The sequence below is a fragment of the Triturus cristatus genome, chromosome 1_1 (assembly GCF_964204655.1).
Source record: "Triturus cristatus chromosome 1_1, aTriCri1.1, whole genome shotgun sequence".
Classification (NCBI taxonomy): domain Eukaryota; kingdom Metazoa; phylum Chordata; class Amphibia; order Caudata; family Salamandridae; genus Triturus; species Triturus cristatus.
Window position 1 is genome coordinate 1,045,735,499 of NC_140579.1, and position 27,462 is coordinate 1,045,762,960.

A 27,462-nucleotide genomic window follows, 5' to 3' on the forward strand; every position below is an offset into this window, starting at 1 on the left:
GGTTCTCTCCTGATAACAGGTGAGTAAATCGGAATTCGTAGTTCGGCTGATTTTAGAGGAATATTTGTACGTATCAAAATTGGACACTAAGAAACTTTTCTGGTGAAAACCACACAATGGATTCCGATGCAAGGAAATACAAGTTACTGGTAAGTACGCTTAGAATTACTTTTCAGGGTCAGTACTGGACTGAAAGATGCAGCACTGGGTTATCTCCTGATAACAGGAGAGTAAATCGGAATTCGTAGTTCAACTCATTTTAGAGGAATATTGTACGTTTCAAAAATGGACACTTAGAAACTTTTCTGCTCAAAACCACACAATGGATTCCTATGGAATGAAATACAAGTTACTGGTAAGTACACTTAGAATTACTTTTCAGGGTCAGTGTTGGACTAAAAGATGGAGCACTGGGTTCTCTCCTGATAGCAGGTGAGTAAATCAGAATTCGTACTTCAGCTGATTTTAGAGGAATATTTGTAAGTTTCAAAAATGGACACAAAAACTTTTCTTGTGAAAACCACACAATGGATTCCTATGGAAGGAAATACAAGTTACTGGTAAGTACGCTTAGAATTACTTTTCAGGGTCTGTGCTGGGATTAAAGATGCAGCACTGGGTTCTCTCCTGATCACAGGTGAGTAAATTGGAATTAGTAGTTCGGCTGATTTTAGAGGAATATTTGTACGTTTCAAAATTGGACACTTATCTGGTGAAAACCACACAAAGGATTCCTATGGAAGGAAATACAAGTTACTGGTAAGTACACTTAGAATTACTTTTCAGCGTCAGTGCTGGTCTAAAAGATGCAGCACTGGGTTCTCTCCTGATAACAGGTGAGTAAATCAGAATTCGTACTTCGGCTAATTTTAGAGGAATATTTGTACGTATCAAAATTGGACACTAAGAAACTTTTCTGGTGAAAACCACACAATGGATTCCGATGCAAGGAAATACATGTTACTGGTAAGTACGCTCAGAATTACTTTTCAGGGTCAGTACTGGGCTGAAAGATGCAGCACTGGCTTATCTCCTGATAGCAGGACAATAAATCGGAATTGGTAGTTCAGCTCACTTTAGAGGAATATTTGTAGGTTTCAAAAATGGACACTTAGAAACTTTTCTGCTCAAAACCACACAATGGATTCCTATGGAATGAAACACAAGTTACTGGTAAGTACACTTAGAATTACTTTTCAGGATCAGTGTTGGACTAAAAGATGGAGCACTGGGTTCTCTCCTGATAACAGTTGAGTAAATCAGAATTCGTACTTCGGCTGATTTTAGAGGAATATTTGTAAGTTTCAAAAATGGACACAGAAACTTTTCTGGTGAAAACCACACAATGGATTCCTATGGAAGGCAATACAAGTTACTGGTAAGTACGCTTAGAATAACTTTTCAGGGTCAGTGCTGGGATTAAAGATGCAGCAGTGGGCTCTCTCCTGATCACAGGTGAGTAAATCGGAATTCGTAGTTCGGCTGATTTTAGAGGAATATTTGTACGTTTCAAAATTGGACACTTATCTGGTGAAAACCACACAAAAGGATTCCAATTGAAGGAAATACAAGTTACTGGTAAGTACACTTAGAATTACTTCTCAGAGTCAGTGCTGGTCTAAAAGATGCAGCACTGGGTTCTCTCCTGATAACAGGTGAGTAAATCGGAATTCGTAGTTTGGCTGATTTTAGAGGAATAATTGTACGTTTCAAAAATGGACACAGAAACTTTTCTGGTGAAAACCACACAATGGATTCCTATGGAAGGAAATACAAGTTACTGGTAAGTACACCTAGAATTACTTTTCAGGGTCAGTGTTGGACTAACAGATGGAGCACTGGGTTCTCTCCTGATAACAGGTGAGTAAATCAGAATTCGTACTTCGGCTGATTTTAGAGGAATATTTGTAAGTTTCAAAAATGGACACAGAAACTTTTCTGGTGAAAACCACACAATGGATTCCTATGGAAGGAAATACAAGTTACTGGTAAGTACGCTTAGAATTACTTTTCAGGGTCAGTGCTGGGATTAAAGATGCAGCACTGGGTTCTCTCCTGATCACAGGTGAGTAAATCGGAATTAGTAGTTCAGCTGATTTTAGAGGAATATTTGTACGTTTCAAAATTGGACACTTATCTGCTGAAAACCACACAAAGGATTCCTATGGAAGGAAATATAAGTTACTGGTAAGTACGCTTAGAACTACTTCTCAGAGTCAGTGCTATTCTAAAAGATGCAGCACTGGGTTCTCTCCTGATAACAGGTGAGTAAATCGGAATTCGTAGTTCGGCTGATTTTAGAGGAATATTTGTACGTTTCAAAAACTGGACACTTAGAAACTTTTCTGGTGAAAACCACACAATGGATTCCTATGGAAGGAAATACAAGTTACTGGTAAGTACGCTTAGAATTACTTTTCATGGTCAGTGCTGGACTAAAAGATGCAGCACTGGGTTCTCTCCTGATAACAGGTGAGTAAATCGTAATTCGTAGTTCGGCTGATTTTAGAGCAATATTTGTACGTTTCAAAAATGGGCACTTAGAAACTTTTCTGGTGAAAACGGCACAATGGATTCCTATGGAATGAAATACAAGTTACTGGTAAGTACGCTTAGAAAATACTTTTCAGGGACAGTGCTGGACTAAAAGATGCAGCATTGGATTCTCTTCCGATAACAGGTGAGTAAATCGGAATTCGTAGTTCGGCTGATTTTAGAAGAATATTTGTACGTATCAAAATTGGACACTAAGAAACTTTTCTGGTGAAAACCACACAATGGATTCCGATGCAAGGAAATACAAGTTACTGGTAAGTACGCTTAGAATTACTTTTCAGGGTCAGTACTGGGCTGAAAGATGCAGCACTGGGTTATCTCCTGATAACAGGAGATTAAATCGGAATTCGTACTTCAGCTGATTTTAGAGGAATATTTGTAAGTTTCAAAAATGGACACAAAAACTTTTCTGGTGAAAACCACACAATGGATTCCTATGGAAGGAAATACAAGTTACTGGTAAGTACGCTTAGAATTACTTTTCAGGGTCTGTGCTGGGATTAAAGATGCAGCACTGGGTTCTCTCCTGATCACAGGTGAGTAAATCGGAATTAGTAGTTCGGCTGATTTTAGAGGAATATTTGTACGTTTCAAAATTGGACACTTATCTGGTGAAAACCACACAAAGGATTCCTATGGAAGGAAATATAAGTTACTGGTAAGTACGCTTAGAACTACTTCTTAGAGTCAGTGCTGTTCTAAAAGATGCAGCACTGGGTTCTCTCCTGATAACAGGTGAGTAAATCAGAATTCGTACTTCAGCTGATTTTAGAGGAATATTTGTACCTTTCAAAATTGGACACTTAGAAACTTTTCTGGTGAAAACCACACAATGGATTCCTATGGAAGGAAAAACAAGTTCCTGGTAAGTATGCTTAGAATTACTTTTCAGGGTCTGTACTGGGCTGAAAGATGTAGCAGCGGGTTCTCTCCTGATAACAGGTGAGTAAATCGGAATTCGTTGTTCGGCTGATTTTAGAGGCATATTTGTACGTTTCAAAAATGGACACTTAGAAACTTTTCTGGTGAAAACCACACAATGGATTCCTATGGAAGGAAATACAAGTTACTGGTAAGTACGCTTAGAATTACTTTTCAGCGTCAGTGCTGGTCTAAAAGATGCAGCACTGGGTTCTCTCCTGATAAAACGTGAGTAAATCAGAATTCGTACTTCGGCTGATTTTAGAGGAATATTTGTAAGTTTCAAAAATGGACACTTAGAAACTTTTCTGGTGAAAACCACACAATGGATTCCTACGGAATGAAATACAAGTTACTGGTAAGTACTCTTAGAATTACTTTTCAGCATCAGTGCTGGTCTAAAAGATGCAGCACTGGGTTCTCTCCTGATAAAAGGTGAGTAAATCAGAATTCGTACTTCGGCTGATTTTAGAGGAATATTTGTAAGTTTCAAAAATGGATACTTAGAAACTTTTCTGGTGAAAACCGCACAATGGATTCCTATGGAAGGAAATACAAGTTACTGGAAAGTACGCTTAGAATTACTTTTCAGGGTCAGTGCTGGACTAAAAGATGCAGCACTGGGTTCTCTCCTGATAACAGGTGAGTAAATCGGAATTCGTAGTTCGGCTGATCTTAGAGGAATATTTGTACGTTTCAAAAATGGACACAGAAACTTTTCTGGTGAAAACCACACAATGGATTCCTATGGAAGGAAATATAAGTTACTGGTAAGTACGCTTAGAATTACTTTTCAGAGTCAGTGCTGGTCTAAAAGATGCAGCACTGGGATCTCTCCTGATAACAGGTGAGTAAATCGGAATTTGTAGTTCGGCTGATATTAAAGGAATATTTGTGCGTTTCAAAAATGGACACAGAATCTTTTCTGGTGAAAACCACACAATGGATTTCTATGGAAAGAAATACAAGTTACTGGTAAGTACGCTTAAAATTACTTTTCAGGGTCAGTGCTGGGCTGAAAGATGCAGCACTGGGTTCTCTCCTGATAACAGGTGAGTAAATCGGAATTCGTAGTTCGGCTGATTTTAGAGGAATATTTGTACGTTTCAAAATTGGACACTTATCTGGTGAAAACCACACAAAAGGATTCCAATGGAAGGAAATACAAGTTACTGGTAAGTACGCTTATAATTACTTTTCAGGGTTAGTGCTGGGCTAAAAGATGCAGCACTGGGTTCTCTCCTGATAACAGGTGAGTAAATCGGAATTCGTTGGTCGGCTGATTTTAGAGGAATATTTGTACGTTTCAAAATTGGACACTTATCTGGTGAAAACCACACAAAAGGATTCCAATGGAAGGAAATACAAGTTACTGGTAAGTACGCTTAGAATTACTTCTCAGAGTCAGTGCTGGTCTAAAAGATGCAGCACTGGGTTCTCTCCTGATAATAGGTGAGTAAATCGGAATTCGTACTTCGGCTGATTTTAGAGGAATATTTGTAAGTTTCAAAAATGGACACTTAGAAACTTTTCTGGTGAAAACCACACAATGGATTCCTATGGAAGGAAATACAAGTTACTGGAAAGTACGCTTAGAATTACTTTTCAGGGTCAGTGCTGGACCAAAAGATGCAGCACTGGGTTCTCTCCTGATAACAGGTGAGTAAATCGAAATTCGTAGTTCGGCTGATTTTAGATGAATATTTGTACGTTTCAAAAATGGACACGGAAACTTTTCTGGTGAAAACCACACAATGGATTCCTATGGAAGGGAATACAAGTTACTGGTAAGTACGCTTAGAATTACTTTTCAGGGTCAGTGCTGGGCTAAAAGATGCAGCACTGGGTTCTCTCCTGATAACAGGTGAGTAAATCGGAATTCGTAGTTCGGCTGATTTTAGAGGAATATTTGTACATATCAAAATTGGACACTAAGAAACTTTTCTGGTGAAAACCACACAATGGATTCCGATGCAAGGAAATACAAGTTACTGGTAAGTACGCTTAGAATTACTTTTCAGGGTCAGTGCTGGGCTAAAAGATGCAGCACTGGGTTCTCTCCTGATAACAGGTGAGTAAATCAGAATTCGTACTTCGGCTGATTATAGAGGAATATTTGTAAGTTTCAAAAATGGACACTTAGAAACTTTTCTGGTGAAAACCACACAATGGATTCCTATGGAAGGAAATACAAGTTACTGGTAAGTACGCTTAGAATTACTTTTTAGGGTCAGTGCCGGACTAAAAGATGCAGCACTGGGTTCTCGCCTGATAACAGGTGAGTAAATCGGAATTTGTAGTTCGGCTGATTTTAAAGGAATATTTGTACGTTTCAAAAATGGACACTTACAAACTTTTCTGGTGAAAACCACGCAATGGATTCCTATGAAAGGAAATACAAGTTACTGGTAAGTACGCTTAGAATTACTTTTCAGGGTCAGTGCTGGGCTAAAAGATGCAGCACTGGGTTCTCTCCTGATAACAGATGAGCAAATCGGAATTCGTAGTTCGGCTGATTTTAGAGGAATATTTGTATGTTTTAAAAATGGGCACTTAGAAACTTTTCTGGTGAAAACCACATAATGGATTCCTATGGAAAGAAATACAAGTTACTGGAAAGTACGCTTAGAATTACTTTTCAGCGTCAGTGCTGGTCTAAAAGATGCAGCACTGGGTTCTCTCCTGATAAAAGGTGAGTAAATCAGAATTCGTACTTCGGCTGATTTTAGAGGAATATTTGTAAGTTTCAAAAATGGACAATTAGAAACTTTTCTGGTGAAAACCACACAATGGATTCTTATGGAAGGAAATCCAAGTTACTGGTAAGTACGCTTAGAATTACTTTTCAGGGTCAGTGCTGGGCTAAAAGATGCAGCACTGGGTTCTCTCCTGATAACAGGTGAGTAAATCGGAATTCGTTGTTCGGCTGATTTTAGAGGCATATTTGTACGTTTCAAAAATGGACACTTAGAAACTTTTCTGGTGAAAACCACACAATGGATTCCTATGGAAGGAAATACAAGTTATTGGTAAGCACGCTTAGAATTACTTTTCAGAGTCAGTGCTGGTCTAAACCATGCAGCACTGGGTTCTCTCCTGATAACAAGTGAGTAAATCGGAATTTGTAGTTCGGCTGATTTTCTAGGAATATTTGTACATTTCAAAAATGGACACTTAGAAACTTTTCTGGTGAAAACCACACAATGGATTCCTATGGAAGGAAATACAAGTTACTGGTAAGTACGCTTAGAATTACTTTTCAGTGTCAGTGCTGGTCTAAAAGATGCAGCACTGGGTTCTCTCCTGATAAAACGTGAGTAAATCAGAATTCGTACTTCGGCTGATTTTAGAGGAATATTTGTAAGTTTCAAAAATGGACACTTAGAAACTTTTCTGGTGAAAACCACACAATGGATTCCTATGGAATGAAATACAAGTTACTGGTAAGTACTCTTAGAATTACTTTTCAGCGTCAGTGCTGGTCTAAAAGATGCAGCACTGGGTTCTCTCCTGATAAAAGGTGCGTAAATCAGAATTCGTACTTCGGCTGATTTTAGAGGAATATTTGTAAGTTTCAAAAATGGACACTTAGAAACTTTTCTGGTGAAATCCACACAATGGATTCCTATGGAAGGAAATACAAGTTACTGGAAAGTACGCTTAGAATTACTTTTCAGGGTCAGTGCTGGACTAAAAGATGCAGCACTGGGTTCTCTCCTGATAACAGGTGAGTAAATCGGAATTCGTACTTCGGCTGATCTTAGAGGAATATTTGTACGTTTCAAAAATGGACACAGAAACTTTTCTGGTGAAAACCACACAATGGATTCCTATGGAAGGAAATATAAGTTACTGGTAAGTACGCTTAGAATTACTTTTCAGGGTCAGTGCTGGGATTAAAGATGCAGCAGTGGGTTCTCTCCTGATCACAGGTGAGTAAATCGGAATTCGTAGTTCGGCTGATTTTAGAGGAATATTTGTACATTTCAAAAATGGACACAGAAACTTTTCTGGTGAAAACCACACAATGGATTCCTATGGAAGGAAATATAAGTTACTGGTAAGTACGCTTAGAACTACTTCTCAGAGTCAGTGCTATTCTAAAAGATGCAGCACTGGGTTCTCTCCTGATAACAGGTGAGTAAATCGGAATTCGTAGTTCGGCTGATTTTAGAGGAATATTTGTACGTTTCAAAAACTGGACACTTAGAAACTTTTCTGGTGAAAACCACACAATTGATTCCTATGGAAGGAAATACAAGTTACTGGTAAGTACGCTTAGAATTACTTTTCACGGTCAGTGCTGGACTAAAAGATGCAGCACTGGGTTCTCTCCTGATAACAGGTGAGTAAATCGTAATTCGTAGTTCGGCTGATTTTAGAGGAATATTTGTACGTTTCAAAAATGGGCACTTAGAAACTTTTCTGGTGAAAACTGCACAATGGATTCCTATGGAATGAAATACAAGTTACTGGTAAGTACGCTTAGAAAATACTTTTCAGGGACAGTGCTGGACTAAAAGATGCAGCACTGGGTTCTCTCCTGATAACAGGTGAGTAAATCGGAATTCGTAGTTCGGCTGATTTTAGAGGAATATTTGTACGTTTCAAAAATGGACACTTAGAAACTTTTCTGGTGAAAACCACACAATGGATTCCTATAAAAGGAAATACAAGTTACTAGTAAGTACGCTTAGAATTACTTTTCAGGGTCAGTGCTGGACTAAAAGATGCAGCATTGGGTTCTCTTCCGATAACAGGTGAGTAAATCGGAATTCGTAGTTCGGCTGATTTTAGAAGAATATTTGTACGTATCAAAATTGGACACTAAGAAACTTTTCTGGTGAAAACCACACAATGGATTCCGATGCAAGGAAATACAAGTTACTGGTAAGTACGCTTAGAATTACTTTTCAGGGTCAGTACTGGGCTGAAAGATGCAGCACTGGGTTATCTCCTGATAACAGGAGATTAAATCGGAATTCGTAGTTCAACTCATTTTAGAGGAATATTGTACGTTTCAAAAATGGACACTTAGAAACTTTTCTGCTCAAAACCACACAATGGATTCCTATGGAATGAAATACAAGTTACTGGTAAGTACACTTAGAATTACTTTTCAGGGTCAGTGTTGGACTAAAAGATGGAGCACTGGGTTCTCTCCTGATAACAGGTGAGTAAATCAGAATTCGTACTTCAGCTGATTTTAGAGGAATATTTGTAAGTTTCAAAAATGGACACAAAAACTTTTCTGGTGAAAACCACACAATGGAATCCTATGGAAGGAAATACAAGTTACTGGTAAGTATGCTTAGAATTACTTTTCAGGGTCTGTGCTGGGATTAAAGATGCAGCACTGGGTTCTCTCCTGATCACAGGTGAGTAAATCGGCATTAGTAGTTCGGCTGATTTTAGAGGAATATTTGTACGTTTCAAAATTGGACACTTATCTGGTGAAAACCACACAAAGGATTCCTATGGAAGGAAATATAAGTTACTGGTAAGTACGCTTAGAACTACTTCTCAGAGTCAGTGCTGTTCTAAAAGATGCAGCACTGGGTTCTCTCCTGATAACAGGTGAGTAAATCAGAATTCGTACTTCAGCTGATTTTAGAGGAATATTTGTACCTTTCAAAATTGGACACTTAGAAACTTTTCTGGTGAAAACCACACAATGGATTCCTATGGAAGGAAAAACAAGTTCCTGGTAAGTATGCTTAGAATTACTTTTCAGGGTCTGTACTGGGCTGAAAGATGTAGCAGCGGGTTCTCTCCTGATAACAGGTGAGTAAATCGGAATTCGTTGTTCGGCTGATTTTAGAGGCATATTTGTACGTTTCAAAAATGGACACTTAGAAACTTTTCTGGTGAAAACCACACAATGGATTCCTATGGAAGGAAATACAAGTTATTGGTAAGTACGCTTAGAATTACTTTTCAGAGTCAGTGCTGGTCTAAACCATGCAGCACTGGGTTCTCTCCTGATAACAGGTGAGTAAATCGGAATTCGTAGTTCGGCTGATCTAAGAGGAATATTTGTACGTTTCAAAAATGGACACAGAAACTTTTCTGGTGAAAACCACACAATGGATTCCTATGGAAGGAAATATAAGTTACTGGTAAGTACGCTTAGAATTACTTTTCAGAGTCAGTGCTGGTCTAAAAGATGCAGCACTGGGATCTCTCCTGATAACAGGTGAGTAAATCGGAATTTGTAGTTCGGCTGATATTAAAGGAATATTTGTACGTTTCAAAATTGGACACTTATCTGGTGAAAACCACACAAAAGGATTCCAATGGAAGGAAATACAAGTTACTGGTAAGTACGCTTATAATTACTTTTCAGGGTTAGTGCTGGGCTAAAAGATGCAGCACTGGGTTCTCTCCTGATAACAGGTGAGTAAATCGGAATTCGTTGGTCGGCTGATTTTAGAGGAATATTTGTACGTTTCAAAATTGGACACTTATCTGGTGAAAACCACACAAAAGGATTCCAATGGAAGGAAATACAAGTTACTGGTAAGTACGCTTAGAATTACTTCTCAGAGTCAGTGCTGGTCTAAAAGATGCAGCACTGGGTTCTCTCCTGATAATAGGTGAGTAAATCGGAATTCGTACTTCGGCTGATTTTAGAGGAATATTTGTAAGTTTCAAAAATGGACACTTAGAAACTTTTCTGGTGAAAACCACACAATGGATTCCTATGGAAGGAAATACAAGTTACTGGAAAGTACGCTTCGAATTACTTTTCAGGGTCAGTGCTGGACTAAAAGATGCAGCACTGGGTTCTCTCCTGATAACAGGTGAGTAAATCGAAATTCGTAGTTCGGCTGATTTTAGATGAATAATTGTACGTTTCAAAAATGGACACGGAAACTTTTCTGGTGAAAACCACACAATGGATTCCTATGGAAGGGAATACAAGTTACTGGTAAGTACGCTTAGAATTACTTTTCAGGGTCAGTGATGGGCTAAAAGATGCAGCACTGGGTTCTCTCCTGATAACAGGTGAGTAAATCGGAATTCGTAGTTCGGCTGATTTTAGAGGAATATTTGTACGTATCAAAATTGGACACTTAGAAACTTTTCTGGTGAAAACCACACAATGGATTCCTATGGAAGGAAATACAAGTTACTGGTAAGTACGCTTAGAATTACTTTTCAGGGTCAGTGCTGGGATTAAAGATGCAGCACTGGGTTCTCTCCTGATCACAGGTGAGTAAATCGGAATTAGTAGTTTGGCTGATTTTAGAGGAATATTTGTATGTTTCAAAATTGGACACTTATCTGCTGAAAACCACACAAAGGATTCCTATGGAAGGAAATATAAGTTACTGGTAAGTACGCTTAGAACTACTTCTCAGAGTCAGTGCTATTCTAAAAGATGCAGCACTGGGTTCTCTCCTGATAACAGGTGAGTAAATCGGAATTCGTAGTTCGGCTGATTTTAGAGGAATATTTGTACGTTTCAAAAACTGGACACTTAGAAACTTTTCTGGTGAAAACCACACAATGGATTCCTATGGAAGGAAATACAAGTTACTGGTAAGTACGCTTAGAATTACTTTTCATGGTCAGTGCTGGACTAAAAGATGCAGCACTGGGTTCTCTCCTGATAACAGGTGAGTAAATCGTAATTCGTAGTTCGGCTGATTTTAGAGGGATATTTGTACGTTTCAAAAATGGGCACTTAGAAACTTTTCTGGTAAAAACCGCACAATGGATTCCTATGGAATGAAATACAAGTTACTGGTAAGTACGCTTAGAAAATACTTTTCAGGGACAGTGCTGGACTAAAAGATGCAGCACTGGGTTCTCTCCTGATAACAGGTGAGTAAATCGGAATTCGTAGTTCGGCTGATTTTAGAGGAATATTTGTACGTTTCAAAAATGGACACTTAGAAACTTTTCTGGTGAAAACCACACAATGGATTCCTATAAAAGGAAATACAAGTTACTAGTAAGTATGCTTAGAATTACTTTTCAGGGTCAGTGCTGGACTAAAAGATGCAGCATTGGGTTCTCTTCCGATAACAGGTGAGTAAATCGGAATTCGTAGTTCGGCTGATTTTAGAGGAATATTTGTACGTATCAAAATTGGACACTAAGAAACTTTTCTGGTGAAAACCACACAATGGATTCCGATGCAAGGAAATACAAGTTACTGGTAAGTACGCTTAGAATTACTTTTCAGGGTCAGTACTGGACTGAAAGATGCAGCACTGGGTTATCTCCCGATAACAGGAGAGTAAATCGGAATTCGTAGTTCAACTCACTTTAGAGGAATATTGTACGTTTCAAAAATGGACACTTAGAAACTTTTCTGCTCAAAACCACACAATGGATTCCTATGGAATGAAATACAAGTTACTGGTAAGTACACTTAGAATTACTTTTCAGGGTCAGTGTTGGACTAAAAGATGGAGCACTGGGTTCTCTCCTGATAACAGGTGAGTAAATCGGAATTCGTAGTTCGGCTGATTTTAGAGGAATATTTGTACGTTTCAAAATTGGACACTTATCTGGTGAAAACCACACAAAAGGATTCCAATGGAAGGAAATACAAGTTACTGGTAAGTACGCTTATAATTACTTTTCAGAGTTAGTGCTGGGCTAAAAGATGCAGCACTGGGTTCTCTCCTGATAACAGGTGAGTAAATCGGAATTCGTTGGTCGGCTGATTTTAGAGGAATATTTGTACGTTTCAAAATTGGACACTTATCTGGTGAAAACCACACAAAAGGATTCCAATGGAAGGATATACAAGTTACTGGTAAGTACGCTTAGAATTACTTCTCAGAGTCAGTGCTGGTCTAAAAGATGCAGCACTGGGTTCTCTCCTGATAATAGGTGAGTAAATCGGAATTCGTACTTCGGCTGATTTTAGAGGAATATTTGTAAGTTTCAAAAATGGACACTTAGAAACTTTTCTGGTGAAAACCACACACTGGATTCCTATGGAAGGAAATACAAGTTACTGGAAAGTACGCTTAGAATTACTTTTCAGGGTCAGTGCTGGACTAAAAGATACAGCACTGGGTTCTCTCCTGATAACAGGTGAGTAAATCGAAATTCGTAGTTCGGCTGATTTTAGATGAATAATTGTACGTTTCAAAAATGGACACGGAAACTTTTCTGGTGAAAACCACACAATGGATTCCTATGGAATGGAATACAAGTTACTGGTAAGTACGCTTAGAATTACTTTTCAGGGTCAGTGCTGGGCTAAAAGATGCAGCACTGGGTTCTCTCCTGATAACAGGTGAGTAAATCGGAATTCGTAGTTCGGCTGATTTTAGAGGAATATTTGTACGTATCAAAATTGGACACTAAGAAACTTTTCTGGTGAAAACCACACAATGGATTCCGATGCAAGGAAATACAAGTTACTGGTAAGTACGCTTAGAATTACATTTCAGGGTCAGTGCTGGGCTAAAAGATGCAGCACTGGGTTCTCTCCTGATAACAGGTGAGTAAATCAGAATTCGTACTTCGGATGATTTTAGAGGAATATTTGTAAGTTTCAAAAATGGACACTTAGAAACTTTTCTGGTGAAAACCACACAATGGATTCCTATGGAAGGAAATACAAGTTACTGGTAAGTACGCTTAGAATTACTTTTTAGGGTCAGTGCTGGACTAAAAGATGCAGCACTGGGTTCTCGCCTGATAACGGGTGAGTAAATCGGAATTTGTAGTTCGGCTGATTTTAAAGGAATATTTGTACGTTTCAAAAATGGACACTTACAAACTTTTCTGGTGAAAACCACACAATGGATTCCTATGAAAGGAAATACAAGTTACTGGTAAGTACGCTTAGAATTACTTTTCAGGGTCAGTGCTGGGCTAAAAGATGCAGCACTGGGTTCTCTCCTGATAACAGGTGAGTAAATCGGAATTCGTAGTTCGGCTGATTTTAGAGGAATATTTGTATGTTTCAAAAATGGACACAGAAACTTTTCTGGTGAAAACCACACAATGGATTCCTATGGAAGGAAATACAAGTTACTGGTAAGTACGCTTAGAATTACTTTTCAGAGTCAGTGCTAGTCTAAAAGATGCAGCACTGGGATCTCTCCTGATTACAGGTGAGTAAATCGGAATTTGTAGTTCGGCTGATATTAAAGGAATATTTGTGCGTTTCAAAAATGGACACAGAAACTTTTCTGGTGAAAACCACACAATGGATTCCTATGGAAAGAAATACAAGTTACTGGTAAGTACGCTTAAAATTACTTTTCAGGGTCAGTGCTGGGCTGAAAGATGCAGCACTGGGTTCTCTCCTGATAACAGGCGAGTAAATCGGAATTCGTAGTTCGGCTGATTTTAGAGGAATATTTGTACGTTTCAAAATTGGACACTTATCTGGTGAAAACCACACAAAAGGATTCCAATGGAAGGAAATACAAGTTACTGGTAAGTACGCTTAGAATTACGTTTCCCGGTCAGTGCTGGGCTAAAAGATGCAGCACTGGGTTCTCTCCTGATAACAGGTGAGTAAATCGGAATTCGTTGGTCGGCTGATTTTAGAGGAATATTTGTACGTTTCAAAATTGGACACTTATCTGGTGAAAACCACACAAAAGGATTCCAATGGAAGGAAATACAAGTTACTGGTAAGTACGCTTAGGATTACTTCTCAGAGTCAGTGCAGGTCTAAAAGATGCAGCACTGAGTTCTCTCCTGATAATAGGTGAGTAAATCGGAATTCGTACTTCGGCTGATTTTAGAGGAATATTTGTAAGTTTCAAAAATGGACACTTAGATACTTTTCTGGTGAAAACCACACAATGGATTCCTATGGAAGGAAATACAAGTTACTGGAAAGTACGCTTAGAATTACTTTTCAGGGTCAGTGCTGGACTAAAAGATGCAGCACTGGGTTCTCTCCTGATAACAGGTGAGTAAATCGAAATTCGTAGTTCGGCTGATTTTAGATGAATAATTGTACGTTTCAAAAATGGACACGGAAACTTTTCTGGTGAAAACCACACAATGGATTCCTATGGAAGGGAATACAAGTTACTGGTAAGTACGCTTAGAATTACTTTTCAGGGTCAGTGCTGGGCTAAAAGATGCAGCACTGGGTTCTCTCCTGATAATAGGTGAGTAAATCGGAATTCGTAGTTCGGCTGATTTTAGAGGAATATTTGTACGTATCAAAATTGGACACTAAGAAACTTTTCTGGTGAAAACCACACAATGGATTCCGATGCAAGGAAATACAAGTTACTGGTAAGTACGCTTAGAATTACTTTTCAGGGTCAGTGCTGGGCTAAAAGATGCAGCACTGGGTTCTCGCCTGATAACAGGTGAGTAAATCGGAATTTGTAGTTCGGCTGATTTTAAAGGAATATTTGTACGTTTCAAAAATGGACACTTACAAACTTTTCTGGTGAAAACCACACAATGGATTCCTATGAAAGGAAATACAAGTTACTGGTAAGTACGCTTAGAATTACTTTTCAGGGTCAGTGCTGGGCTAAAAGATGCAGCACTGGGTTCTCTCCTGATAACAGGTGAGTAAATCGGAATTCGTAGTTCGGCTGATTTTAGAGGAATATTTGTACGTTTTAAAAATGGGCACTTAGAATTTTTTCTGGCGAAAACCACACAATGGATTCCTATGAAATGAAATACAAGTTACTGGTAAGTACCCTTAGAAAATACTTTTCAGGGACAGTGCTGGACTAAAAGATGCAGCACTGGGTTCTCTCCTGATAACAGGTGAGTAAATCAGAATTCGTACTTTGGCTGATTTTAGAGGAATATTTGTATGTTTCAAAAATGGACACAGAAACTTTTCTGGTGAAAACCACACAATGGATTCCTATGGAAGGAAATACAAGTTACTGGTAAGTACGCTTAGAATTAGTTTTCAGAGTCAGTGCTGGTCTAAAAGATGCAGCACTGGGATCTCTCCTGATAACAGGTGAGTAAATCGGAATTTGTAGTTCGGCTGATATTAAAGGAATATTTGTGCGTTTCAAAAATGGACACAGAAACTTTTCTGGTGAAAACCACACAATGGATTCCTATGGAAAGAAATACAAGTTACTGGTAAGTACGCTTAAAATTACTTTTCAGGGTCAGTGCTGGGCTGAAAGATGCAGCACTGGGTTCTCTCCTGATAACAGATGAGTAAATCGGAATTCGTAGTTCGGCTGATTTTAGAGGAATATTTGTACATTTCAAAATTGGACACTTATCTGGTGAAAACCACACAAAGGATTCCAATGGAAGGAAATACAAGTTACTGGTAAGTACGCTTAGAATTACTTTTCAGAGTCAGTGCTGGTCTAAACCATGCAGCACTGGGTTCTCTCCTGATAACAAGTGAGTAAGTTGGAATTTGTAGTTCGGCTGATTTTATAGGAATATTTGTACGTTTCAAAAATGGACACTTAGAAACTTTTCTGGTGAAAACCACACAATGGATTCCTATGGAAGGAAATACAAGTTACTGGTAAGTACGCTTAGAATTACTTTTCAGGGTCAGTGCTGGGCTGAAAGATGCAGCACTGGGTTCTCTCCTGATAACAGGTGAGTAAATCGGAATTTGTAGTTCGGCTGATTTTAGAGGAATATTTGTACGTTTCAAAATTGGACACTTATCTGGTGAAAACCACACAAAAGGATTCCAATGGAAGGAAATACAAGTTACTGGTAAGTACGCTTAGAATTACTCTTCAGGGTCAGTGCTGGGCTAAAAGATGCAGCACTGGGTTCTCTCCTGATAACAGGTGAGTAAATCGGAATTCGTTGGTCGGCTGATTTTAGAGGAATATTTGTACGTTTCAAAATTGGACACTTATCTGGTGAAAACCACACAAAAGGATTCCAATGGAAGGAAATACAAGTTACTGGTAAGTACGCTTAGAATTACTTCTCAGAGTCAGTGCTGGTCTAAAAGATGCAGCACTGGGTTCTCTCCTGATAATAGGTGAGTAAATCAGAATTTGTAGTTCGGCTGATTTTAGAGGAATATTTGTAAGTTTCAAAAATGGACACTTAGAAACTTTTCTGGTGAAAACCACACAATGGATTCCTATGGAAGGAAATACAAGTTACTGGTAAGTACGCTTAGAATTACTTTTCAGAGTCAGTGCTGGTCTAAACCATGCAGCACTGGGTTCTCTCCTGATAACAAGTGAGTAAATCGGAATTTGTAGTTTGGCTGATTTTATAGGAATATTTGTACGTTTCAAAAATGGACACTTAAAAACTTTTCTGGTGAAAACCACACAATGGATTCCTATGGAAGGAAATACAAGTTACTGGTAAGTACGCTTGTACGCTTAGAATTACTTTTCAGCGTCAGTGCTGGTCTAAAAGATGCAGCACTGGGTTCTCTCCTGATAAAAGGTGAGTAAATCAGAATTCGTACTTCGGCTGATTTTAGAGGAATATTTGTAAGTTTCAAAAATGGACACTTACAAAACTTTTCTGGTGAAAACCTCACAATGGAATCCTATGGAAGGAAATACAAGTTACTGGAAAGTACGCTTAGAATTACTTTTCAGGGTCAGTGCTGGACTAAAAGATGCAGCACTGGGTTCTCTCCTGATAACAGGTGAGTTAATCGGAATTCGTAGTTCGGCTGATTTTAGAGGAATATTTGTACATTTCAAAAATGGACACAGAAACTTTTCTGGTGAAAACCACACAATGGATTCCTATGGAAGGAAATACAAGTTACTGGTAAGTACGCTTAGAATTACTTTTCAGGGTCAGTGCTGGGCTAAAAGATGCAGCACTGGGTTCTCTCCTGATAACAGGTGAGTAAATCGGAATTCGTAGTTCGGCTGATTTTAGAGGAATATTTGTACGTTTTAAAAATGGGCACTTAGAAACTTTTCTGGTGAAAATCACATAATGGGTTCCTATGGAAGGAAATACAAGTTACTGGTAAGTACGCTTAGAATTACTTTTCAGGGTCAGTGCTGGGATTAAAGATGCAGCACTGGGTTCTCTCCTGATCACAGGTGAGTAAATCAGAATTAGTAGTCCGGCTGATTTTAGAGGAATATTTGTACGTTTCAAAATTGGACACTTATCTGCTGAAAACCACACAAAGGATTCCTATGGAAGGAAATATAAGTTACTGGTAAGTACGCTTAGAACTACTTCTCAGAGTCAGTGCTATTCTAAAAGATGCAGCACTGGGTTCTCTCCTGATAACAGGTGAGTAAATCGGAATTCGTAGTTCGGCTGATTTTAGAGGAATATTTGTACATTTCAAAAACTGGACACTTAGAAACTTTTCTGGTGAAAACCACACAATGGATTCCTATGGAAGGAAATACAAGTTACTGGTAAGTACGCTTAGAATTACTTTTCATGGTCAGTGCTGGACTAAAAGATGCAGCACTGGGTTCTCTCCTGATAACAGGTGAGTAAATCGTAATTCGTAGTTCGGCTGATTTTAGAGGAATATTTGTACATTTCAAAAATGGGCACTTAGAAACTTTTCTGGTGAAAACCGCACAATGGATTCCTATGGAATGAAATACAAGTTACTGGTAAGTACGCTTAGAAAATACTTTTCAGGGACAGTGCTGGACTAAAAGATGCAGCACTGGGTTATCTCCTGATAACAGGTGAGTAAATCGGAATTCGTAGTTCGGCTGATTTTAGAGGAATATTTGTACGTTTCAAAAATGGACACTTAGAAACTTTTCTGGTGAAAACCACACAATGGATTCCTATAAAAGGAAATACAAGTTACTAGTAAGTACGCTTAGAATTACTTTTCAGGGTCAGTGCTGGACTAAAAGATGCAGCATTGGGTTCTCTTCCGATAACAGGTGAGTAAATCGGAATTCGTAGTTCGGCTGATTTTAGAGGAATATTTGTACGTATCAAAATTGGACACTAAGAAACTTTTCTGGTGAAAACCACACAATGGATTCCGATGCAAGGAAATACAAGTTACTGGTAAGTACGCTTAGAATTACTTTTCAGGGTCAGTACTGGACTGAAAGATGCAGCACTGGGTTATCTCCTGATAACAGGAGAGTAAATCGGAATTCGTAGTTCAACTCATTTTAGAGGAATATTGTACGTTTCAAAAATGGACACTTAGAAACTTTTCTGCTCAAAACCACACAATGGATTCCTATGGAATGAAATACAAGTTACTGGTAAGTACACTTAGAATTACTTTTCAGGGTCAGTGTTGGACTAAAAGATGGAGCACTGGGTTCTCTCCTGATAACAGGTGAGTAAATCAGAATTCGTACTTCAGCTGATTTTAGAGGAATATTTGTAAGTTTCAAAAATGGACACAAAAACTTTTCTGGTGAAAACCACACAATGGATTCCTATGGAAGGAAATACAAGTTACTGGTAAGTACGCTTAGAATTACTTTTCAGGGTCTGTGCTGGGATTAAAGATGCAGCACTGGGTTCTCTCCTGATCACAGGTGAGTAAATCGGAATTAGTAGTTCGGCTGATTTTAGAGGAATATTTGTACGTTTCAAAATTGGACACTTATCTGGTGAAAACCACACAAAGGATTCCTATGGAAGGAAATATAAGTTACTGGTAAGTACGCTTAGAACTACTTCTCAGAGTCAGTGCTGTTCTAAATGATGCAGCACTGGGTTCTCTCCTGATAACAGGTGAGTAAATTGGAATTCGTAGTTCGGCTGATTTTAGAGGAATATTTGTACCTTTCAAAATTGGACACTTAGAAACTTTTCTGGTGAAAACCACACAATGGATTCCTATGGAAGAAAAAACAAGTTCCTGGTAAGTATGCTTAGAGTTACTTTTCAGGGTCTGTACTGGGCTGAAAGATGTAGCAGCGGGTTCTCTCCTGATAACAGGTGAGTAAATCGGAATTCGTTGTTCGGCTGATTTTAGAGGCATATTTGTACGTTTCAAAAATGGACACTTAGAAACTTTTCTGGTGAAAACCACACAATGGATTCCTATGGAAGGAAATACAAGTTATTGGTAAGTACGCTTAGAATTACTTTTCAGAGTCAGTGCTGGTCTAAACCATGCAGCACAGGGTTCTCTCCTGATAACAAGTGAGTAAATCGGAATTTGTAGTTCGGCTGATTTTCTAGGAATATTTGTACGTTTCAAAAATGGACACTTAGAAACTTTTCTGGTGAAAACCACACAATGGATTCCTATGGAAGGAAATACAAGTTACTGGTAAGTACGCTTAGAATTACTTTTCAGCGTCAGTGCTGGTCTAAAAGATGCAGCACTGGGTTCTCTCCTGATAACAGGTGAGTAAATCAGAATTCGTACTTCGGCTGATTTTAGAGGAATATTTGTACGTATCAAAATTGGACACTAAGAAACTTTTCTGGTGAAAACCACACAATGGATTCCGATGCAAGGAAATACATGTTACTGGTAAGTACGCTCAGAATTACTTTTCAGGGTCAGTACTGGGCTGAAAGATGCAGCACTGGGTTATCTCCTGATGGCAGGACAATAAATCGGAATTCGTAGTTCAGCTCATTTTAGAGGAATATTTGTAGGTTTCAAAAATGGACACTTAGAAACTTTTCTGCTCAAAACCACACAATGGATTCCTATGGAATGAAAGACAAGTTACTGGTAAGTACACTTAGAATTACTTTTCAGGGTCAGTGTTGGACTAAAAGATGGAGCACTGGGTTCTCTCCTGATAACAGTTGAGTAAATCAGAATTCGTACTTCGGCTGATTTTAGAGGAATATTTGTAAGTTTCAAAAATGGACACAGAAACTTTTCTGGTGAAAACCACACAATGGATTCCTATGGAAGGAAATACAAGTTACTGGTAAGTTCGCTTAGAATTACTTTTCAGGGTCAGTGCTGGGATTAAAGATGCAGCAGTGGGTTCTCTCCTGATCACAGGTGAGTAAATCGGAATTCGTAGTTCGGCTGATTTTAGAGGAATATTTGTACGTTTCAAAATTGGACACTTATCTGGTGAAAACCACACAAAAGGATTCCAATGGAAGGAAATACAAGTTACTGGTAAGTACGCTTAGAATTACTCTTCAGGGTCAGTGCTGGGCTAAAAGATGCAGCACTGGGTTCTCTCCTGATAACAGGTGAGTAAATCGGAATTCGTTGGTCGGCTGATTTTAGAGGAATATTTGTACGTTTCAAAATTGGACACTTATCTGGTGAAAACCACACAAAAGGATTCCAATGGAAGGAAATACAAGTTACTGGTAAGTACGCTTAGAATTACTTCTCAGAGTCAGTGCTGGTCTAAAAGATGCAGCACTGGGTTCTCTCCTGATAATAGGTGAGTAAATCAGAATTTGTAGTTCGGCTGATTTTAGAGGAATATTTGTAAGTTTCAAAAATGGACACTTAGAAACTTTTCTGGTGAAAACCACACAATGGATTCCTATGGAAGGAAATACAAGTTACTGGTAAGTACGCTTAGAATTACTTTTCAGAGTCAGTGCTGGTCTAAACCATGCAGCACTGGGTTCTCTCCTGATAACAAGTGAGTAAATCAGAATTCGTACTTTGGCTGATTTTAGAGGAATATTTGTATGTTTCAAAAATGGACACAGAAGCTTTTCTGGTGAAAACCACACAATGGATTCCTATGGAAGGAAATACAAGTTACTGGTAAGTACGCTTAGAATTACTTTTCAGAGTCAGTGCTGGTCTAAAAGATGCAGCACTGGGATCTCTCCTGATAACAGGTGAGTAAATCGGAATTTGTAGTTCGGCTGATATTAAAGGAATATTTGTGCGTTTCAAAAATGGACACAGAAACTTTTCTGGTGAAAACCACACAATGGATTCCTATGGAAAGAAATACAAGTTACTGGTAAGTACGCTTAAAATTACTTTTCAGGGTCAGTGCTGGGCTGAAAGATGCAGCACTGGGTTCTCTCCTGATAACAGATGAGTAAATCGGAATTCGTAGTTCGGCTGATTTTAGAGGAATATTTGTACATTTCAAAATTGGACACTTATCTGGTGAAAACCACACAAAGGATTCCAATGGAAGGAAATACAAGTTACTGGTAAGTACGCTTAGAATTACTTTTCAGAGTCAGTGCTGGTCTAAACCATGCAGCACTGGGTTCTCTCCTGATAACAAGTGAGTAAGTCGGAATTTGTAGTTCGGCTGATTTTATAGGAATATTTGTACGTTTCAAAAATGGACACTTAGAAACTTTTCTGCTGAAAACCACACAATGGATTCCTATGGAAGGAAATACAAGTTACTGGTAAGTACGCTTAGAATTACTTTTCAGGGTCAGTGCTGGGCTGAAAGATGCAGCACTGGGTTCTCTCATGATAACAGGTGAGTAAATCGGAATTTGTAGTTCGGCTGATTTTAGAGGAATATTTGTACGTTTCAAAATTGGACACTTATCTGGTGAAAACCACACAAAAGGATTCCAATGGAAGGAAATACAAGTTACTGGTAAGTACGCTTAGAATTACTCTTCAGGGTCAGTGCTGGGCTAAAAGATGCAGCACTGGGTTCTCTCCTGATAACAGGTGAGTAAATCGGAATTCGTTGGTCGGCTGATTTTAGAGGAATATTTGTACGTTTCAAAATTGGACACTTATCTGGTGAAAACCACACGAAAGGATTCCAATGGAAGGAAATACAAGTTACTGGTAAGTACGCTTAGAATTACTTCTCAGAGTCAGTGCTGGTCTAAAAGATGCAGCACTGGGTTCGCACCTGATAATAGGTGAGTAAATCAGAATTTGTAGTTCGGCTGATTTTAGAGGAATATTTGTAAGTTTCAAAAATGGACACTTAGAAACTTTTCTGGTGAAAACCACACAATGGATTCCTATGGAAGGAAATACAAGTTACTGGTAAGTACGCTTAGAATTACTTTTCAGAGTCAGTGCTGGTCTAAACCATGCAGCACTGGGTTCTCTCCTGATAACAAGTGAGTAAATCGGAATTTGTAGTTTGGCTGATTTTATAGGAATATTTGTACGTTTCAAAAATGGACACTTAAAAACTTTTCTGGTGAAAACCACACAATGGATTCCTATGGAAGGAAATACAAGTTACTGGTAAGTACGCTTGTACGCTTAGAATTACTTTTCAGCGTCAGTGCTGGTCTAAAAGATGCAGCACTGGGTTCTCTCCTGATAAAAGGTGAGTCAATCAGAATTCGTACTTCGGCTGATTTTAGAGGAATATTTGTAAGTTTCAAAAATGGACACTTACAAAACTTTTCTGGTGAAAACCTCACAATGGAATCCTATGGAAGGAAATACAAGTTACTGGAAAGTACGCTTAGAATTACTTTTCAGGGTCAGTGCTGGACTAAAAGATGCAGCACTGGGTTCTCTCCTGATAACAGGTGAGTTAATCGGAATTCGTAGTTTGGCTGATTTTAGAGGAATATTTGTACATTTCAAAAATGGACACAGAAACTTTTCTGGTGAAAACCACACAATGGATTCCTATGGAAGGAAATACAAGTTACTGGTAAGTACGCTTAGAATTACTTTTCAGGGTCAGTGCTGGGCTAAAAGATGCAGCACTGGGTTCTCTCCTGATAACAGGTGAGTAAATCGGAATTCGTAGTTCGGCTGATTTTAGAGGAATATTTGTACGTTTTAAAAATGGGCACTTAGAAACTTTTCTGGTGAAAATCACATAATGGGTTCCTATGGAAGGAAATACAAGTTACTGGTAAGTACGCTTAGAATTACTTTTCAGGGTCAGTGCTGGGATTAAAGATGCAGCACTGGGTTCTCTCCTGATCACAGGTGAGTAAATCGGAATTAGTAGTCCGGCTGATTTTAGAGGAATATTTGTACGTTTCAAAATTGGACACTTATCTGCTGAAAACCACACAAAGGATTCCTATGGAAGGAAATATAAGTTACTGGTAAGTACGCTTAGAACTACTTCTCAGAGTCAGTGCTATTCTAAAAGATGCAGCACTGGGTTCTCTCCTGATAACAGGTGAGTAAATCGGAATTCGTAGTTCGGCTGATTTTAGAGGAATATTTGTACGTTTCAAAAACTGGACACTTAGAAACTTTTCTGGTGAAAACCACACAATGGATTCCTATGGAAGGAAATACAAGTTACTGGTAAGTACGCTTAGAATTACTTTTCATGGTCAGTGCTGGACTAAAAGATGCAGCACTGGGTTCTCTCCTGATAACAGGTGAGTAAATCGTAATTCGTAGTTCGGCTGATTTTAGAGGAATATTTGTACATTTCAAAAATGGGCACTTAGAAACTTTTCTGGTGAAAACCGCACAATGGATTCCTATGGAATGAAATACAAGTTACTGGTAAGTACGCTTAGAAAATACTTTTCAGGGACAGTGCTGGACTAAAAGATGCAGCACTGGGTTATCTCCTGATAACAGGTGAGTAAATCGGAATTCGTAGTTCGGCTGATTTTAGAGGAATATTTGTACGTTTCAAAAATGGACACTTAGAAACTTTTCTGGTGAAAACCACACAATGGATTCCTATAAAAGGAAATACAAGTTACTAGTAAGTACGCTTAGAATTACTTTTCAGGGTCAGTGCTGGACTAAAAGATGCAGCATTGGGTTCTCTTCCGATAACAGGTGAGTAAATCGGAATTCGTAGTTCGGCTGATTTTAGAGGAATATTTGTACGTATCAAAATTGGACACTAAGAAACTTTTCTGGTGAAAACCACACAATGGATTCCGATGCAAGGAAATACAAGTTACTGGTAAGTACGCTTAGAATTACTTTTCAGGGTCAGTACTGGACTGAAAGATGCAGCACTGGGTTATCTCCTGATAACAGGAGAGTAAATCGGAATTCGTAGTTCAACTCATTTTAGAGGAATATTGTACGTTTCAAAAATGGACACTTAGAAACTTTTCTGCTCAAAACCACACAATGGATTCCTATGGAATGAAATACAAGTTACTGGTAAGTACACTTAGAATTACTTTTCAGGGTCAGTGTTGGACTAAAAGATGGAGCACTGGGTTCTCTCCTGATAACAGGTGAGTAAATCAGAATTCGTACTTCAGCTGATTTTAGAGGAATATTTGTAAGTTTCAAAAATGGACACAAAAACTTTTCTGGTGAAAACCACACAATGGATTCCTATGGAAGGAAATACAAGTTACTGGTAAGTACGCTTAGAATTACTTTTCAGGGTCTGTGCTGGGATTAAAGATGCAGCACTGGGTTCTCTCCTGATCACAGGTGAGTAAATCGGAATTAGTAGTTCGGCTGATTTTAGAGGAATATTTGTACGTTTCAAAATTGGACACTTATCTGGTGAAAACCACACAAAGGATTCCTATGGAAGGAAATATAAGTTACTGGTAAGTACGCTTAGAACTACTTCTCAGAGTCAGTGCTGTTCTAAATGATGCAGCACTGGGTTCTCTCCTGATAACAGGTGAGTAAATTGGAATTCGTAGTTCGGCTGATTTTAGAGGAATATTTGTACCTTTCAAAATTGGACACTTAGAAACTTTTCTGGTGAAAACCACACAATGGATTCCTATGGAAGAAAAAACAAGTTACTGGTAAGTACGCTTAGAATTACTTTTCAGAGTCAGTGCTGGTCTAAACCATGCAGCACTGGGTTCTCTCCTGATAACAAGTGAGTAAGTCGGAATTTGTAGTTCGGCTGATTTTATAGGAATATTTGTACGTTTCAAAAATGGACACTTAGAAACTTTTCTGGTGAAAACCACACAATGGATTCCTATGGAAGGAAATACAAGTTACTGGTAAGTACGCTTAGAATTACTTTTCAGGGTCAGTGCTGGGCTGAAAGATGCAGCACTGGGTTCTCTCATGATAACAGGTGAGTAAATCGGAATTTGTAGTTCGGCTGATTTTAGAGGAATATTTGTACGTTTCAAAATTGGACACTTATCTGGTGAAAACCACACAAAAGGATTCCAATGGAAGGAAATACAAGTTACTGGTAAGTACGCTTAGAATTACTCTTCAGGGTCAGTGCTGGGCTAAAAGATGCAGCACTGGGTTCTCTCCTGATAACAGGTGAGTAAATCGGAATTCGTTGGTCAGCTGATTTTAGAGGAATATTTGTACGTTTCAAAATTGGACACTTATCTGGTGAAAACCACACAAAAGGATTCCAATGGAAGGAAATACAAGTTACTGGTAAGTACGCTTAGAATTACTTCTCAGAGTCAGTGCTGGTCTAAAAGATGCAGCACTGGGTTCTCTCCTGATAATAGGTGAGTAAATCAGAATTTGTAGTTCGGCTGATTTTAGAGGAATATTTGTAAGTTTCAAAAATGGACACTTAGAAACTTTTCTGGTGAAAACCACACAATGGATTCCTATGGAAGGAAATACAAGTTACTGGTAAGTACGCTTGTACGCTTAGAATTACTTTTCAGCGTCAGTGCTGGTCTAAAAGATGCAGCACTGGGTTCTCTCCTGATAAAAGGTGAGTAAATCAGAATTCGTACTTCGGCTGATTTTAGAGGAATATTTGTAAGTTTCAAAAATGGACACTTACAAAACTTTTCTGGTGAAAACCTCACAATGGAATCCTATGGAAGGAAATACAAGTTACTGGAAAGTACGCTTAGAATTACTTTTCAGGGTCAGTGCTGGACTAAAAGATGCAGCACTGGGTTCTCTCCTGATAACAGGTGAGTTAATCGGAATTCGTAGTTTGGCTGATTTTAGAGGAATATTTGTACATTTCAAAAATGGACACAGAAACTTTTCTGGTGAAAACCACACAATGGATTCCTATGGAAGGAAATACAAGTTACTGGTAAGTACGCTTAGAATTACTTTTCAGGGTCAGTGCTGGGCTAAAAGATGCAGCACTGGGTTCTCTCCTGATAACAGGTGAGTAAATCGGAATTCGTAGTTCGGCTGATTTTAGAGGAATATTTGTATGTTTTAAAAATGGGCACTTAGAAACTTTTCTGGTGAAAATCACATAATGGGTTCCTATGGAAGGAAATACAAGTTACTGGTAAGTACGCTTAGAATTACTTTTCAGGGTCAGTGCTGGGATTAAAGATGCAGCACTGGGTTCTCTCCTGATCACAGGTGAGTAAATCGGAATTAGTAGTCCGGCTGATTTTAGAGGAATATTTGTACGTTTCAAAATTGGACACTTATCTGCTGAAAACCACACAAAGGATTCCTATGGAAGAAAATATAAGTTACTGGTAAGTACGCTTAGAACTACTTCTCAGAGTCAGTGCTATTCTAAAAGATGCAGCACTGGGTTCTCTCCTGATAACAGGTGAGTAAATCGGAATTCGTAGTTCGGCTGATTTTAGAGGAATATTTGTACGTTTCAAAAACTGGACACTTAGAAACTTTTCTGGTGAAAACCACACAATGGATTCCTATGGAAGGAAATACAAGTTACTGGTAAGTACGCTTAGAATTACTTTTCATGGTCAGTGCTGGACTAAAAGATGCAGCACTGGGTTCTCTCCTGATAACAGGTGAGTAAATCGTAATTCGTAGTTCGGCTGATTTTAGAGGAATATTTGTACATTTCAAAAATGGGCACTTAGAAACTTTTCTGGTGAAAACCACACAATGGATTCCTATAAAAGGAAATACAAGTTACTAGTAAGTACGCTTAGAATTACTTTTCAGGGTCAGTGCTGGACTAAAAGATGCAGCATTGGGTTCTCTTCCGATAACAGGTGAGTAAATCGGAATTCGTAGTTCGGCTGATTTTAGAGGAATATTTGTACGTATCAAAATTGGACACTAAGAAACTTTTCTGGTGAAAACCACACAATGGATTCCGATGCAAGGAAATACAAGTTACTGGTAAGTACGCTTAGAATTACTTTTCAGGGTCAGTGCTGGACTAAAAGATGCAGCATTGGGTTCTCTTCCGATAACAGGTGAGTAAATCGGAATTCGTAGTTCGGCTGATTTTAGAGGAATATTTGTACGTTTCAAAAATGGACACTAAGAAACTTTTCTGGTGAAAACCACACAATGGATTCCTATAAAAGGAAATACAAGTTACTAGTAAGTACGCTTAGAAT